We start from the raw sequence: 16,631 nt of genomic DNA on the forward strand, positions 1-16,631 counted from the left end.
GAGAAATGGCTCAGGAGCTAAGGCACTTGCTTACAAAGTCTAATGATATGAGTTTGATTCCCCAATACCCACAGAAAGCCAGGTGCACAAAGTGGTGCATGCATCTGGAGTTTGTTTATAGCAGCTGGAGGCCCTGACATACCTATTCTCTCTATTTCTTTATCTTTCTTCTATCTCTCTCTGCTAGCAAATAAATAAATAAAAATAAATAAAGATACTTCAATGATAATCTTCACATAAAGAGAAAAAAATAAACTTAAAATCCCTTTGGAAACACACACACACAAATATCTTGAAGAGGACTGGAGAGATGGCTTAGCAGTTAAGGCCTTTGCCTAACTGAAGCCTAAGGACTGAGGTTAAATTCTCCAGGTCCCACATAAGCCAGATGCACAAGGTGGCACATGTGTCTGGCGTTTGTTCTCAGTGGCTAGTGGCCCTGGTGCACCCATTGTTTCTCTTTTTCTCTCTGTCTGTCATAAATAAATAAATATATAAACAAATAGAAAACCTTGAAGAGCAAAAACAATTCTAAACAACAAAATAAGGCTGAAGGTATCACCATACCTGATTTTAACTATATTACAAAGCTTTAGTAACAAGAACAGCATGGTAATGGCACAAAAAAAGACAGAAGTAGAGAAGTAGAGGGTAGAGGACTCAGATATAAACTCCAGAAGCTACAGACATGTAGTTTTTGGCAAAATGCCAAAAATATTCACCACTGAAGAAAAGAGAACCTCTTGAACAAATGGGGCTTTTGATTGGCCTGGCCAAAACTTACTCATAATTGTACTGTATTTAGAAGCTGGTCCTAGCCAACTCTTTTTTTTCCTCCTCCCTTGTCTCACAAATGCCAGCTTAATTGTGCGCTAATTGCTCTTCTTGTCCACAGAACCACCAGAATAAACCTGTTAACTATTCATTCCTATCTTTGTGTTTGCTTATTAAAAGACCTACCCTGACACATTTGGTACCTGACTGCTTGTTTCAGGAAGTCAGGCAGAAATCAGAATTTGAGAATGGCTCAAGGAGTAGCCAAAGAAGATGCTTAGTGGATGTGCAGCATGGATAATCATTAATATAAATTGGATAAGATGGTAGTCTAATCCCTGAAGATTTCAGCAGTGCCTTGGTGTCCATAGAATATGTTCTGCTATAGAAGGACTACTGTGTTGCTTTAATGACTCAGGCATTGGAAAGATACATGGAGAGCAGTTACTTCAAGGATGATGGAGTTGTTTGGTTTCTACTAGGCTGTATTGATGTCTTATGAAGAGATAATTGGAAACTCAGGATAGCTAGAAGATAATACTTTGGGAGATTAATAAAAACAAAATCTCAGAGGAAAAAAAAAAGGTACAGAAAAGATTTCCTGGTCAACACAGTCTATTATAGCTAAACACCGCAGTCTATAGGGCTTAAACAGCAGACATTTATCTTTAATCTCTGAAGACTGGAAAATCAGGATGAAGGCACATGATAGGATTGCTGTTTGGTCAGTGATCCCTGTTGGGGTGCCTGGGGATTGCTTCCTCATTGTGTTCTCAGGAGGCTTTTCTTCTAAATATATTCACAGAGTAGATTTTATATGAGTTTGGTGACCCTTGAAAAAGGGAAGAAAATAAGACAGGGCAATGAAATTCATTTACATATCGGTACATTCTTAAGTCATGTAATTTGACATATGCAATGTCCACAGGGACTGGGGCAAACTCATTGCCAGGAAGATCTTTAGCTGTGTGGAAACAAAAAGTCCATGCTGAGTGTGGCCAAAGTTCTCAGAATTTCCTACTTTATAGTACAGAAAGGAATAAAAGCCTCGAGGAGGCGAACATCCTGGAATGGGTAATCTGTATCATACCAGAAGACTCAACAGATGAGATGATACATTCCATCACCAAGACCATGTCAAGTGTCCTCATTAGTGGCTCTACCATTACCATCATCTCTGGAAGTCTGGAGTAGGCTTTTTCTAGGCATGAGCTGGTGGGAGTTGAGTAACTCATAGACTAGGATTCTTTAATATTTATATGGATCATGAGGCATAATATAAATCATGGGGCACTGCTTAAAGCAAGAAAACAGGATGTCAAATTATCATAAAAACTAGAATGTTGAAAGGAGCAGTCAAGGGGATTTGGAGAGAAAATTTCGATGGGTAAACTGTATAGCACTTGCTGTGTAAACCTGCAGAATTGAGTTCAGATACTCAGAAAGGCAGACACAGTGATCTATATCTGTAACCCCAGATTTCGCACAGTGAGATGGGCAGTGGGCAGAGGAGACTATTTAGAAACTTGTAGTCCAGCTAACCTGGCACACAATAATGAACAAGAAAAGACCCTTTTTTAAGCGAGGTGGAAGATGAAGACTCACACCCAAGATTGTCCTCTCACTTCTACACTCAAGACCTGACATGCATGTGCACGCACTTACTCTCATGAAACCACACAATCATATACATACACAGATTAAAAATGAAGGGATTATGTCTGCAAACAAGGTAGGCAAACAAAAAAGGTGTGGTTTATTATCCATAACCAGACTTGTTAAGAAGAGCAGAAGAGGGAGATAGATCAGCAGTTAAGGACACTTTCTTACAAAACCTGCTGGACTGGGTTCAGTTCCCTAGCCACCCATGTAAAGCCAGATGGGTATTTATTTACAGCAGTAAGAGACCTGGTGCATACACATACACATACACATGTGCACATGCACACACACACACACACACACACACACACACATGAATGAAGGGGGCTGGAGAGATAGCTGTGAGCCTAAGAACTCACGTACAAATCTCCAGGTCCCACATAGCCAGATGCACAGTGGTGCAAGCATGCAATGTTGCACATCCACCACAAGGGGGTGCACACGCCTGGAGTTTGTTCAGCAGGCTGAAGGTGCTGGCATATCCTCTTTCTTTCTCTCTAAATCTCTTTCTCTCTCTCTAAATTTCTAAAATAAATAATTAAATGAACAATTTAAAAGAATGTAGAAAAATAAAAAAGGCTGAGGTTGTGGCTCTGTTAACTAGCATGTGGAAGGCACTGCATTCAATCCCCCAGCTCCACCAAAGTGAAACCAAAACAACTAAAAAGACTGGAAAGGCAAGAGGACAGTCACGTCAGTAAAATCATAACCCTTGCTCAGCTTCCACGCCTGGGTTTATTTTCAAACACAGCACTTTTTGATAGAGAAGAGCCAAGTTTCCTAAGAGGAGAAACCTACAAGTATATACTGTATGTTTTCTCCAAAAGATCCCATGGTTGTTCTTATTCAGTAGTGTTACACTAGGGTAAAGGGTATATTCACATTTTGAGAATTATTTCATGCCAAATTTGAGTTAATATCCACTGTAGGAGACTCTACTCTCACTATGGTTCCCCTGTGAGTGTAGGAAGTAACAGAGGCCATACAACGAATGGACCTCTGGCTTAAGTCAAGGTCACAATGTTTATTGGATTCATAGATGGAATCATCTTGTTACTATTTCTCCATTCTCTGATTGTAAAATAGGAAATGCCATTGTGGAATAATGGTTACATGTGTTTTTGACTTGTACAATAAGATATGTAATAAAGTAGAGTGAGGAAGGCCAAACTGAGTCCAAATCACAGATAATGCTTTTTCCTGGCCTCTGACTAGAATGTTTTTATTTTAATTATCACATCTTGCATAAAACGGTAAACAATAGTGCTTAAATTATAAACCTACATATTATAGGGTTGAAGGTTCCTATATTTTCATTTATTTTTCAAAATCTCTCCCATTTCTATAAAGGTCTGACAGTCAATTGAATGGTATTCATTCCTTAGTCTAGTTTATTGTAGAGTACCACAGATTCAACAAAGTAACATTTACTGAATGGGATATTATTATAAAACAGATTTATAATTCCTTAGGTATATGGAATTCAACTGTTGACTTTGGGTATTATATAATTTTTCTATTTTGATTTTAAATAGGCTTAGAGATAGTTAAGTTAATGAGGGGTGGATAGCAATATCTACTTACAGATTTGCTCCAAGATCATCCCCATGCTATGCTCTCTGACACAATGTTTGAAAGTGAACGGAATGCTCTGACATTCTACTGGGTGCCATATTGATCTGTTATATTGCTGACATCATACTCTTTGCACTGGACAAGCAGATGTGGCAAGGACCCTATAGAATTGGTAAGATATATGACAATCTCTATGAGATTCAGAACCTAGTCATGTAGGCTAGAGAGTGTCAGGCCTTTAAGAAACAGTTCCTGATTGTGTCAGTCTATTCTTTTCACAGCACATCAATTTGGCCTGGCATGTATTATTGGGGGATCAGCAAACACTTTCTGGAAAGTGGAAGATAGTAAACAGCTTTGTGAGTTTTATGGTCCTGGTTACACCTACTCAGTTTTTTTTTTCTTCCTTGAATGTGGAAGCTACCACGACAATCTGGAAATGAACATGCATGGTTATATTCTAATATAATTTTATCTTCTAAAACAGATGGTGGCCAGATTTTTCCTATGGGTTATGAATTATGGATCCACATATTATTGTATCACATTGTGTTTTATTTCATTGTGAATATGCATGTTCAGTAAAAATTTATTGAGTACACACTGTGTGCCCAATCTTCTAGGGCTCAGGATAGCTTTACCAATAAGGCAACAAAAACTTCAGCATTAGTAGACTGCCATACAAGGAATATATTCACTGAAAGAAAGGAAGAAAATAGAGGGAGTAGAGGAGAGACAAGAAGAAAGGAAAGAGGATAGTAAAAGAAAAGAGAAAAGAAGGAGGAAAGAAGAAACAATGTATGCTGTGTATAGAAAAAGGAACAGAGAAATCAGATTGTAGGATAAGCATTTGACAGCATGGTCAGCAGATACATTCCAAGATGATAAGGAGAAGTTTTCTGCTAGCTGTGCAGAGAATTGAGGGAAATAGTTCAGTCTTGAGACAAAAGCAGAGTCAGTCTGTGATATGACTGAGAAGAGAGAGAAGTACCATGCTGAACAAGCTGAGAGAAAGGGGATAAAATAAGGAGGGGGAATTCTGAAAATTGTATAGAACTTGGATTTTATGGTAAGATTAAGTGACACTAAGGAAACAAAAAGAAAGTATTTAGTTTGAAATGTGGAATATCAAAACCTGAGGAGCAGTAGAGCTGAAAGCAGAGTTGAAACAAGTTTGCGCAGTCAAGAAAGGGCATTTGGTTCCCAAAGACCAGGTGCCAGAATCAGATATCAAAGTTGCTACAGAGCCAGGAAGACAGAAATCACAAAGACCAAGCAGGCAGAAACAAGTTAGGAATAGCTGAGTGTGTCTGGGACTTCTTCCCAGGTCAGGATCTTTTAAAAGATGCAACAGCACAGCCTAGGTGTGGCTCTGATAAAGAACAGAGTCGAGTTCCAGGGTTGAAGGTTCTCTGCTCCAGCAGCAGTGGGCAAAATCTTCTTGTAGACGGTTGACTACAAAAACCTGAGGATTCTAAATTCTAATTCTAAATTATAAGGGACTGGTGAAAAATTGGACAATTTTGGAAAGGGAAAATGATTCCTAGCAATCAGAGCCATGTTTGTACATGAGCTGTCTGTACACATGACCAGGCCCTGGACTTAACATGGTCCCAACTTGGCTCAATGCTCTGTTGTCAGCATCTAGCAATTCCTGAACAAGGGGCCTGTTGTAGTCATCTTCACATTGCTGGGATGAACATCTAAACCAAGCACACTTTATGGGAGGAAGGAATTGATTTTAAGAGTACAGATCCAGGGGGAAGTTTCATCATTGGCAGAAGAAGCTGCTTCTGTACATCCAAGCAAAGAAAGACCATCATAAGCAACAAGAACAAAACCAGCAGAGAACAACAGGGGCCCAGGCAGAGATCAGGCTGCTCTGCACACCTGCGTGCTATGAATCAGATCTGCCCTCAAACACAAGATATCTCAAGGCTGGACTCAGGATCTACCCTCCAGTGACACCTCTTCAGCCATGTGGTGGGAACTCCAAGCTATAAGCGTTAATAAAACACCCGAGTCTACTGGGGAACATATATTCAAACTACCACAGGGCTCCTTAAAGTTTGATTGCACTGGGCCCTGAAAGTGGTGCAACCGGTCCTGCTGGTCATCTATTTCCAGGCCACATGAATCACTCTGTTCCCTGATGGTACAATCAAGCCAAGTGGGCATTTTCTGTCATGTGATTGGGTTAACCTACTCCATCAATCTATAACCTCAACAGGTTTTAAGTGGTTAATCATAACTGAAGGATCTAAGTGGCACAAGAAAGTATGAGATATGCTTGGTGTACAATGTGGTGATAGCTAGAATAGATCAGACATGAGGAGGATGAAGGTCAATATGATGTGAGTTACCCAACACCATCCAAATGGCAGAATACATTGAAGGAGAGTCAAATCCTGAATTATATCAACTATGATGTCCTGGGAGCAAGCAGGTATCATTTTATATCAGTAAGATGGCAAGAAGCCACAGAAGTCTAATGAAACTATATTGAGAGGATAGGGAGAGCAAGTAAGCCCTTCTACTCAGTGGTTCTTCTCTTCCCAAACTGAATCCTTGCATGTTGGCTTATATAGTCTGATCTATAAATATTTTGAGACCTGGACTATTTATTAATATGTACCAATCCTACCCAGCAGGGACAAATATTTTGTGTCTTTCTTGCTACTCAAGGTTGCATATGTCATCATGAAATAGCAGCTGACTTGCATGTTTTAAAGGCATCTTGAATGACTAGAATCTTTCTTAACAAGGCCATTCAGTGTTTGTTACTGGGACCAAGTCCTTGAAGATGTAGTCTGAGTACATCCTGAATAAGTATGGATGTAAGATGGCCTCCACTCTGATTAGACAATCAGTTTTATATTTGGTATCTGTGTTAGATCCCACCTGGATAATATCACACTAAAATAGATAGATATGTCATTTGGGTGTTCTTTTTCTTTGTTTATCTTGAGCAAATATTAAAAAATCTTTATCCTTGAAACAGAATTTAAGTGACATGAATATTTGAATATTTAAAGTGCCAACTTAAGGCAAATCTATGAATCTCTGCATATTCTTTATTGCTTGGGGTTGTTTGATCTAGAACTGCTGGTATGGATCACAAAGCTAATCCTACCAAGCAGGAATTTGCATTTTCTTATTCTTGAACACACATGTCCCAACATCTGACTTAAGAGAGCTCCCTAGACCAGGGACTTGAGGGAAGTAGGACCAATCCATAATGTAAAAATATCATTTAAGTTTTAGATGCCATGAACCAGGAAGCCAAATAGGATGCCATTCAATTAAACTTCTAGTGTGCATGTGATAGTATGAAAATCTTTTCAATCTGTATGGGAAAAATATATGCTATGTACATGTATTAGCTCTTTTTTTTGTTTCTGTGACAAAATAACTGAAAAAGACAACTTAAGGGAGGATTTAAAAAAATTATTTATTTTATTTGTAAGCAGAGAAAGAGAGAAGAGAGACAGGCAGAGAGAAAGAGAGAATGGGCACAACAGGACCTCTAACAACTGCAAAGGAAATCCAGATGCATGTGCCACTTTGTACATGTGACTTTTTGTGGGTACTGGGAAATCAAACCCAGCAGGTCAGTAGGGACAGGATTATTTTGGCTCACTTTTTTAAATTTTTAATTTTTAGTTTTAGCATACAAAGTTTTAGGAGTCATTTACTTTGGCATTCTGAAATGTGATGTTTTAACTGATTATCCCCTTCCTCTTTTCAGTGCTCCTCCCCCAATATTCCACCTTCTGTTTTCATACCACACATGTCCTTTTTTCCTTTCCTTACCCATCTTCCTACTCTTCTCTTTATTTTTGTTCTTGGTTACCTCTCTATCTTCATAGAGTCTAACCATATTTTCCACATTTTATAAACATAAGTATATATTTGTAAGCTAGGATCCACATACAAGAACATGCAGTTTTAATCTTTCTGAGCTTGAGTCACTTCACTTGCTATAATTCTTTCCAAGTCCATCCATTTTTATGCGAATTTCATTTTTTCTGTACTGATGAGTAGAATTACATTGTGTATATGTACCACAACTTTATTGTACATTCATCTGTTGATGGGCATGTAGACAGGTTTAATTTCCTAGTTTTTGTGAATAGAGCAATAATAACTACGGATGTACAAATATCTCTTTAGTAAAGTGCAGAGTCCTTAGAGTATATGACCAGGAGTGGTATAGCCAGTTGGTATGCTAATTCTATTTATAACTTTTTGAGATACTTCCACACCGGTTTTCGTAGTGCTGAACTACTCTCAATGCTACCAGCAGTGAATCAAGGCTCCTCTTCGCCCACACCCTCACCAGCATTTGTTGTCAGTTTTCTTTAACAGCGATTCTCAGTAGAGTGAGTTGTTACCTCACAGTAGCTTTAATTTGCATTTCCCTGATGATCACAAAGCAGAAGTAGATAAATGATGGTTCTTTTTATTTTTCTTTGGTCCAGGAATCCAGCCAATAAATGGTGCCTCCCACATTTAGAGTAGATGTTCTCTCTTGAGTGTCACTTTTCTGGAAAAATCATCATAAATAACCAGAGGTGTGTTTCCATGGTGTTTATAAATCCAACCAAGTTGACAATCAATGTTATCACAAAACCAGTCCTTGTCATCTTGAAACCCAAGCACATTGTTTTCAAATCGTAGCATTTTACCACTGGTACTCCTAGGCTCATGTCTGTCTCATAATGCAAAATGCATGTGTTCCAACCTCAAAGTTCTCATGTTCTTTAAAGTTTCAATACTGTTTAAAAGTCTGAAGTTCAAGCCTTTACTAAGACTCACGTTTCTTACCTGTGAACTCATATTGAATTTAAAATAATAGGACACATACTTTCAGTACACAATGGCAAATATTCCCCTTCCCAAAGGGAGGAATAGGACAGTAAGGAACGACCCGAGCAAAGCTAGTCCAAAATCTATACATGAGCTTATCACTGTTGAATACAGATTCACTCAAGCTCTTAGGGAAGGGGTGGGATGCAGTGAGTTTCTGCTGCTGGAACATGAGACACTTGTTCTCTATAAGTTCCTGAAAGAGTCCTGTTCTTTCTATGACACCTCATGAGCTGAGCCTCCACTGTCTACATGCCTCCTTGCATCCTGGTCTTCCATAGTCCCTGCAGAATGACAGTTAAGCTTTTTTTTTTAGAGTATTCTAGTGCCTCCTTGGCTCCTATCTCCAAACTTACACCCACCCCCGCTCAAAACAAAGCACTTCTAAAGGCCTAATGACCATATTAATTGATTTATCACACCAACTGCCCCACTCCAAGGTGACATTTTTCTGAGAAAAAGTCACCAGACTTTTCTTGTTGCTATGACAAAATACCTACAAAAACAACCTAAGGAAATCATTTTGGCTCACAGTGTGAGGATAAAACCTGCCATGGTAGGAATGACATGATAACAGGTGTGTGACATAGCCAATCACATTGCATCTGTAGCCAGGAAACTGAGAGGTGAATGTTGGTGCTGAGTTTGCATTCTTCTTTTTATTCAGTCTGGGACTCCAGTCCATGGAGTGGAATTACCCACATTTAGAGTGGTTCATTTTGCTCTTCATTTAAACTTTCTGGAAACACCCTCATGCACACACTCAGATTTCCATGTTGATTTTAAATCCATAAAGTCAATAAGGTTAACCATCACATTAAAAGGACATTCCTCTTGATTATAAGTTTAATAATTCTTGCCTGTTCTAATCAACATAAGCAATTTCGTGGGAATCCCACTAAGAACAAGTGGGGATAGTCGCTTTCTCACATGGTCATCACACTGTGCTATGGCTTTCTTACACAAAGCTCTCTGGTCATCAAAGAACTGCAGAGATAGGTTCTAGAGGCCCCTTTCCATTTGTGTCTTTAAAATATAATGCTGTGTACATTAGGCAATTCTAGATGCCTGGACACAAGAAAAAGAAGGAAGAAAAGAAAGAAGAAGATGAAGCAAGCATTGTGTTTATCCTGGAATCTCTATGTGAGGGGTGAGTGTTAGTTTTCTGGCCACCTCCTGATAGTATTTCTGTCAGGATATAGACTGATCATAGATGAGAAGAACTACAGGTGGATTCCTTGAGACTGGCAGACAGTGTTGGTGACAATGTAGAATAAGAGCAGTCTATGAGCTCTTCTGGTGACGATACAATAGACCTCCAATAAAGAAATGCTAATGCCTAGGAATATTGTGAAAGACCAAGGCAGGAATCATTGTCAGAAACCAGCTTCATGTGGCACTTGTTAGGTCAGGTTCTTCTGAAGGCAGGCTTTAGCAGCAGCAGCTTATAACTACCATGGTTTAACATAGGAGAAATTCTATGGAGTTCCTGGAGGGATAAAGGGATGTGGGGTTTAGACAAGGCCTTGCCAGATTATTGTGAAGCATTAAATCACTGTGATCTCCTCCATTAAACAACTATGCCCATTCTGGACATCCATTGCCTGCCCTGCCTCTGAACAGCCACAGTTATAATGCACACTGATGAGCTCTTCTGCTATGAGTCAGTTAGGGGAAAGAAAGGGAGCTACAGCAGCCCATGCATCTCCTCACATTTAGCTTCTAGATTTGTTTTTATCTATTGGTCTGTGAGTCCTTTTTTAGTTGGGGCTACTGAAACCCAATCATGAGCTGAAAACTCCCTCTGCCTACCACCTCGTGCTTCCACGGTTAGCTCTGCCACCCATTGTACTGACATGTGCTTTCAATTCCAGGAGTTTAACAAGGTTCCTTCCAAGGACTATGCTTTTCTGTAAGGAACGCAGACTGCTCATCTTTCATTTTCATGCACAAGTGGATGTATATCCACTTGGATATAAATGGTATTGTAATGATTTAGTGGATCAAAATGGTATAGTAAAATGCCCCTATGTAAAGAAAATATTCAAGACTACTAGGGCTTTCATAAAAGTTCTGATTGTGGGCTGGAGAGATGGCTGAGTGGTTAAGCACCTGCCTGTGAAGCCTAAGGACCCTGGTTCAAGGCTCTATTCCCCAGGACCCACGTTAGCCAGATGCAGAAGGGGGTGCATGCATCTGGAATTTGTTTGCAGTGGCTGGAGGCCCTGGCGCACCCATTCTCTCTCTCTCTCTCTCTCTCTCTCTCTCTATCTCTATCTCTCTGCCTTTCTTGCTCTGTCTGTCACTCTCAAATAAATAAATAAATAAATGAATAATGAGCAAAAAAAATTTTTTTTTTAAAGTTCTGATTGTAAGGGGGGGTTGCATAGAGTCTTTTGTGGGAAGTGAACATATTTTGGGAAACAGTAACTTTTGCATTCCAAGTAACTCTCTTTTCCTTGAATTCTAAGAACTTTATTTAAAATTGTTATTTCACAGTCAATTTAGCAGGTAATGAAAAGCTCAGGGAAAGACTAGAGTGTGTAAGTTGAGTCATGATAGACATGTATATATTTTATACTACTTAATTTTTATCTGTTTACAATGAGTGAATAGCTCTAGCTGTCTGCAGTAAAGCCACTGTGTAATTTGCCAAAAATCCACAGACTGCTGTGACACAGTGGTGCTTTGGCTCTGAGGCTCTGTCCACTGAAGATCCTGGGAATGTTCACTGCAGGGGCCACCTTCTCTGTCCTTTGGCAGATGGTCTGTGCCACAGCTGATGTTCAGGCTGTCCTTTTGCCTGGCCCATACCTAGAGGAGGAACAGGTCTTCTTATGTTCTCCTCTTAGCCAGTCCTTTTATTATGTACACGTAGTGCTTCTTCTTGGATGTGATAGGGCTGGGCTGGCTCCATGTTTGTCATAAAAGCTGCAATTCATTACAAATCACTTCCTAAAATGCTAAGAGGCCCACAACTACTTTATAAAGATATTAGTTCATTTTGCAGTTATCTTTTCTGACTTTAAAAATGAAGAGAGAGAGAGAGAGAGAGAGAGAGAGAGAGAGAGAGAGAGAGAGAGGGACAGAGGGAGGGAGGGAGGGAGGGAGGGGGGGGGGGAGAAATAATGTGTGCCCAGAGCTCCAGCTGCTGCAAACAAACTGCAGACACATGCACCACCTTGTACTTCTGGCTTACATGGGTCCTGGGGAATCAAGTCTCCCTTCTTTGGCTTTGCAGGCAAGTACCTACAGAGAAGTCCTTATTTTTGGTGAGATCTTTTATGAATTGATTTCAGTATAAAACAGTGTTATTTTGTTACTGCCAAGCTAGCAAGCAGTTTTCAGTTTAATCATAGGCTGTTTTTATAAACATGATTTTAAATAGCCAATTACTTTCAATATGTTTGATATTTTGCTGCTCAATGTTATGGGAATACGTTAATTTAATATTTTCAAGGTTGTCATGTGCCATTTCTAAAAAGGTCTATGCTTTCAGAAATATTGCCAAATTACAACAGAGCAGAAATACACAAGATCAGTGTAGCAGCCAGGCATAGGCATGGCGAGCATCAGCTTACCCATCTTTGTATCTGTCTCTAATCTGTTTCTCCAAGTCCTCATTCTGATGGAGGCCGGCAGTCAAAGACTGTGACTCTACAGATTCAGTTGATGAGGGCTGATGTCTTCAGCCAGAAGTCACCAAGGACCGAAAGCCTATCATCAGTCATTTGATTGGTCCTTGAGCTGAATCCTCCCCCAAGTGGCATTGGAGATAAGCGCTCTCCTGGCTAACAGCTTGACTGCACTCTCCTGAGATGGTCCAAGACACATTTAGCTAAGCTACTCCCATATTTCTGACTTACTCCAGTGAGGTAACAAATACTTGCTCTCCATTGTAATAGTTTTGGCAGTAATTTATTAATCAGAAATAGTGAAACAATGCATAAGCCTTAAGCAGGTTATGTTCTCATAAAATTATTAAACAACCCAAGGCTGTGCTTTCAACCTAGACTTTGATTTTGACAGTTTCATGGAGGTTAGTAAAGCCAGAGGCAGGGGAATGGGACCTTTCAGCACAACATGAAGCTGTTCTTCCCATCCTGGAAGCCTGTGGCATCAGTAAGTTGGACATCCTGAGAGTGTATTTACATGGGACACTTCAGAGCTTCTAGGGATAGGAATAAACTCTTCCTAAGGGACTATGTGACCTATCATCCAAGCCCTAGTAACAGAAAGGAAGGGACTGCAGTGTAGTGCTTCTTCACATTAAAATCTTGGCCTGGTAATGTGGAGAGTCTACTTTAAGGTAAATTAAAAAAAAGTTCTAGAAATTTTTGCTAAAATTTCTGCAAGATGACCTGTTAAGCACAAGCCAGCACCACCTTGTACTTTCAGGGTGTGACTCTCTCATGCAAGGGAGAGGAATTTCCTCAGGTGAATGGGACATCTGGAGTACCATGAACTGTAGCAAGCATGCCTAATAGTGAAGGTTCAAATGGGATTTCAAAGGCATATGTCATGGGGCCATTTTATTGTGTCAGAGCCAAAGGAGGAACAAAAGGACTGGCAGAAGCAACACAAAACATTGGACATCTCTGTTTAAGGGCAGTGAAGAAAAGGGAGGATGCAAATTCCATAATAATGATATAAAGCTAAGGGGGAGAAGTAACAAACTGTCACTATGGCTGTATTTCTTAATCCTTGGGTTGGTGTGACCTACAAAATTAGAACTATGTTCTATAAGCTTCAACAAATTAATATTCTCATATAGGATTTCTATCATTGACTAGTTACTACCCAAAGATTAGAATTAACTGTCTCGAGGAAAGTGGCAAGACCATGGAGAGAGCACTATATACAATTGTTTATGTAACCCACATCTGGTAATGGCACTATAAAAATTGGCTAAAATATTGGAAGTAGTAGGTAAGGTTGTTTAGTCTCTGAAGGAAAATGATGGTCTTTCCCAGAGATCAGAGGGGTCCTTGCCGCATTTGTAGAGAGTCTGTGACTTTGGCTGGAACTTTCCAATAATACTATATAAAAGAGATATGAAAGGAAGGTAGACAAATGTAATAACTGAAGACTGCAGGACCATAGAGAATAACTTGTACCTGACAGAAATCACAAAGACTGCCTTCCAGCTGCAGCATAATGTTATGTCATAGAGAAATATGCATCTTAACACATGAAAGCTATCCTACTGCAAGGGTTAAATTTCTTAAGCTATTTCAGGACGCTTGAAAGTTCATCTTAATGTTAAAATCCTTTATGGACAGTAGTAAAAATGGCTGTAAGACAAAGCTCACACTAAGCATGATTGCAGTGGTGAATACTGTAATGGCCTCATATCCGTACAAATTAATAGAGGTGAAGAGGAAGAATAGAGGTGCTGTTAGCCTTTAGGAAGGAGCATAAGTCATTGATACATTTACCAGGTTATCTTGCATTTTAAAAATATTTTTATTTATCTGCAAGCAGAGAGAAATAGAAAGCAGAGAGAAAAGACAACACTCCAGAGCATCTAGATGCTTCAAACAAACTCTAGATGCATGTGCCACATTGTGAATCTGGTTTTGTGGTGAGTACTGGGGAATGGAGCCCAGAAACTTAGGCTTTGCAGCTGAGCACCGTAACCACTGAGCAATCTCTTCAAGTCCTCATCTTGCATTTAAGGCACTGGACACATATATATATATATATATATATTTTTTTTGGTGGGGGGTTTCAAGGTAGGGTCTCACTCTGGTCCAGGCTGACCTGGAATTAACTCTGTCATCTCAGGGTGGCCTTGAACTCATGGCAATCCTCCTACCTCTGCCTCCCGAGTGCTGGGATTAAAGGTGTGCACCACCACGCCCCTCGGCACTAAACTATAATTTAAGGGATCATTTCTATAGTTGTTTACTAGAGAAGTTTCTCTGCTAGTGTAGTGTAGCAGAAGCTACAACGAGTAACTGTGTTCTTTCCTGCAAGTAAAGCTGGCCCTGGGTGTTGTTTGGAACAACTGCCCATTGCCATTAATGATCATTCTTCTCTCCCCTTGGGAGAGTTGGAGGAAGAGAACACAGTCTGAGCGGAAAAAAAAAGAAAAAAAGAAAAGAAATGGGCATTTGGGGGAGTGGAGTGGTGCCATTCAAAGTTTGCATGTTTGTTCTCAGCATCACAATCCAAAAGAATATGATGAATAAATGCAACCATGGCGGGGTTGAGCGATTTAAATTTAATTATCATGTGTCCCTTATTCAAGTTATGTTCAGCTTAATGCCAGGGTCTTTCGAACTGATGAATGCTGAGGAAAAGTAGTAGTATTAAGGTAATCACTAGAAGAGCAATATGTAGAGAAAAGAATATTGACTGGGGGTAAGTTTTTGCACCAAGATGACATAAAAATGAAATTTCATTCTGGCTACAAAGCGGTTATAGCTGATGGCACATTCTAGAAAACCAGCTCCAGACTAGAATTTCCTCTCCACACTACAAAAGGGAGTTTTCCAAAATGGCAAGAAGACTTGTTAAGAGTCAATGATGATTATGATGATGATTTTGACATCTAATGCTGCTTGGCACTTATTGTTTGCTAGGTAGTCCTTATCAGTCTTGTGTTAATGACATGATATATTCAATGAGGAATGTTAGACTTAGGAACTTAACCAAGTTTATCTAGCTACCATGTAGACAACCTAGTTTTTCATCTCTGTATGATTTCCTATCAGTCTCCCTAAATGATAGCATAATAGAATGAGGAAGTCTCCCCAAAAAGAATTAACTTTTCCCAGGAGATAGTAAATCAAGGTTGCTTGAACTGCATCTATGATCAGAACATTGAGAAAGACTTTATATTCATGAATCCTGGCTATTTCCTATGTGGGTCTCAGCACTGTTTAAAGCATAGCAGAAGGTTAATTTTATTCCAATTACTTACTGTCCACTTCTGGGGCCAGGAGTCTTTAGAAGACATTACTATGAGCAGTGTAGCAAATGTCCCAAGGTAGCCCAAGTTGAATTTTCTTTAGAGCTCTTATTGTGGCTTTACTAAAGGCAGGTTTGTTGTGAGAATGAACACCTCTCAGGAAATAAAGACTGCAAGGGAAAGGGAGTCAGAAGCACAGCAGTGCTCAGAAATATCCTAGGTACTGAAGAGGAAGAGGTGCATTTAATGTAGAGTGATGCCTATCACTTAACTCATCCTTTAGTACAAAGGAATCAGGTTGAATGCTAGTAAAATGAGGTAACACATAAAAGAATTCATGGATCAAAAGGTCTGGAACCACATGAAGCTCCTTACACTTGCATGGTGCTGTGCCACACACGATGGCCCCCACACTGTGCAGAGTAAATGTTTACATACCAGCATGGCTACCTGATGATACTACCTGATGTTGTCTAGTACACAGGCTACCCGCCACCCCCATACTGTCAGCAACCAGCATGCCACATTATGATTGCTACATCAGAGACAGTTGAACCCAGATGTGCACCTGTGTACTTTATATTCAGTCATTATTTTCAGGAGGTGTCTGGATACAGAAGAAAAGGACCTTAATGAGACTTTGTGATCCTGAAGCCTGAGCAGTAGACTTTACCACAAAAGTGGGGGAGAAGTAAGTAGACATGATTGCATGGTATCTGATGGTATCTGAATGAACTCTGTGTGACTAACTTTATGTGAGCTATCTCCAGACATAATTGGGAAACTTGAGGGTCTCTGTGTGTGTGTGTGTTCAAATGTAATATAATATATGCCC

At 39.7% G+C, this 16,631-nt stretch overlaps 1 non-coding gene across 1 annotated transcript; it reads left to right on the forward strand.

The window, feature by feature from the left end:
• Positions 1-14,752: 14,752 nt before the first annotated feature.
• LOC123454434 lies at positions 14,753-14,964 on the forward strand. Its single transcript, XR_006633389.1, has one exon. It is a non-coding gene; the product is annotated as a small nucleolar RNA U3 (small nucleolar RNA).
• The last annotated feature ends 1,667 nt before the right edge of the window (positions 14,965-16,631 follow it).

Source organism: Jaculus jaculus, chromosome 13, assembly GCF_020740685.1.
Source record: "Jaculus jaculus isolate mJacJac1 chromosome 13, mJacJac1.mat.Y.cur, whole genome shotgun sequence".
Taxonomy (NCBI): domain Eukaryota; kingdom Metazoa; phylum Chordata; class Mammalia; order Rodentia; family Dipodidae; genus Jaculus; species Jaculus jaculus.